Genomic DNA, 1811 nt, shown 5'->3' on the forward strand with positions numbered 1-1811 from the left:
TTGTCTCCATTCCCCACCCCCCCGCCTCCCCTACCCCCCCACCCCAACCTCCCACCCTCAATCCTATCCCCCTTTGGCTTTGTCCATGGATCCTTTATACATGTTCTTTAAAATATTTTTAAATTTTTATTCTATTATAGTTATCCCAATTTCCCCCTCCCCCTTTGCCTTTCTCTGCCTATCCAACCCCCCATTCCCACATTCAACCCCCACACCATTGTTCATGTCCATAGGTCATGTGTATAAGTTTTGGATACTCCATTTTCTATGTCGCACTTTACATCCCCATGGCTATTTGGTGATTACCTATTTGTACTTTTAATCCCCTCACCTCTTCACCCATCCTCCCATACCGCATTCCCATTTGACAACCATCAAAACATTCTCCATATCCATGATTCTGTCTCAGTTCTTCTTGTTTTCTTTGCTTGATTTTTAGATTCAATTGTTGATAGATATGTATTTGTTGACATTTTATTGTTCATAGTTTTGATCTTAATTAAGTCCATTTAACCCTTCATATACTAATGGTTTGGTGATGACGTATTCCTTAGTTTTTTTTTTTTTTTTTTGTCTGGGAAGCTCTTTACCTGCCCTTCAATTCTAAATGACAGCTTTGCTCTGCAGAGCAATCTTGGTCCTAGGTCCTTGCTTTTCATGACTTTGAATATTTCTTGCGCATCCTTTCTAGCCTGCAAAGTGTTTTTTGAGAAATCGGCTGAAAGTCTATGGGTACTGCCTTGTAGGTAACTAACCTCTTTTCTCTCACTGCTTTTATGATTCTCTCTTTCTCTTTAGCCTTTGGCATTTTAATTATGATGTGTCTTGGAGTGGGCTTGTTTGCATCCATCTTGTTTGGGACTCTTTGTGCTTCCGACTTCTGTGTCTATTTCCTTCACCAAATCAGGGACATTTTCTTTCATTATTTTTTTTTCAGATAGATTTCCAATTTCTTGCTATTTCTCTTTTCCTTCTGGCGCCTTTATGATCTGAATGTTGGACTGCTTGAAGTTGTTCCAGAGGCTGCTTATAATTATCCTCATTTTTTGGATCCTTTTTTCTTCTTGTTGTTCTGGTTGGTTGTTTTTTGCTTCCTTAAGTTTCAAATTATTGATTTGATTCTCAGCTTCATCTGTCTACTCTTGTTTCCCTGTAAACTGTTTTTTATTTTAATTAGTATATCCTTCATTTCTTTTTTTTTTTAAAGATTTTATTTATTTATTTTTAGAGAGCATGGAAAGGAGGGAGAAAGAGAGGGAGAGAAACATCAGTGTGTGGTTGCCTCTTGTGTGCCCCCTACTGAGGACCTGGCCCGCAACCCAGGCACGTGCCCTAGACTGGGAATCAAACTAGTAACCCTATAGTTTGCAGGCCTGGGCTCAATCCAGTGAGCTACAACAGCCAGGGTTGTATCCTTCATTTTTGACTGGATCTTTTTTATGCTGCAGAGGTCCTCACTAAGTTCCCTGAGCATCCTTATAAACAGTGTTTTGAACTCTGCATCTGATAGATTACTTATCTCCATTTTGTTTAGCATTTTTTTCTGGAGTTTTGATCTGTTCTTTCATTTGGGCCGTGTTTCTTTGTCTCCTCATTTTGGCAGCCTCCATGTGTTTCTTTCTATGCATTAGGTAGAGCTGCTTTGACTCCATGTCTTGGTAGTGGGGCCTAATGTCATAGGTGTCCTGTGAGGTCCAGTGGCATAGCCTCCCCTGTCACTCAAGCTGGGTACTTGAGGTTCACCCTTTGTGTGGGCTGAGTACACTCTTCTCTTGTAGTTGAGCCTTGGTTGCTGTTGGCAGATAAATGGG

The sequence above is a fragment of the Phyllostomus hastatus genome, unplaced genomic scaffold (genome assembly GCF_019186645.2).
Source record: "Phyllostomus hastatus isolate PE091 unplaced genomic scaffold, TTU_PhHast_1.1 phas_scaffold_93, whole genome shotgun sequence".
Classification (NCBI taxonomy): domain Eukaryota; kingdom Metazoa; phylum Chordata; class Mammalia; order Chiroptera; family Phyllostomidae; genus Phyllostomus; species Phyllostomus hastatus.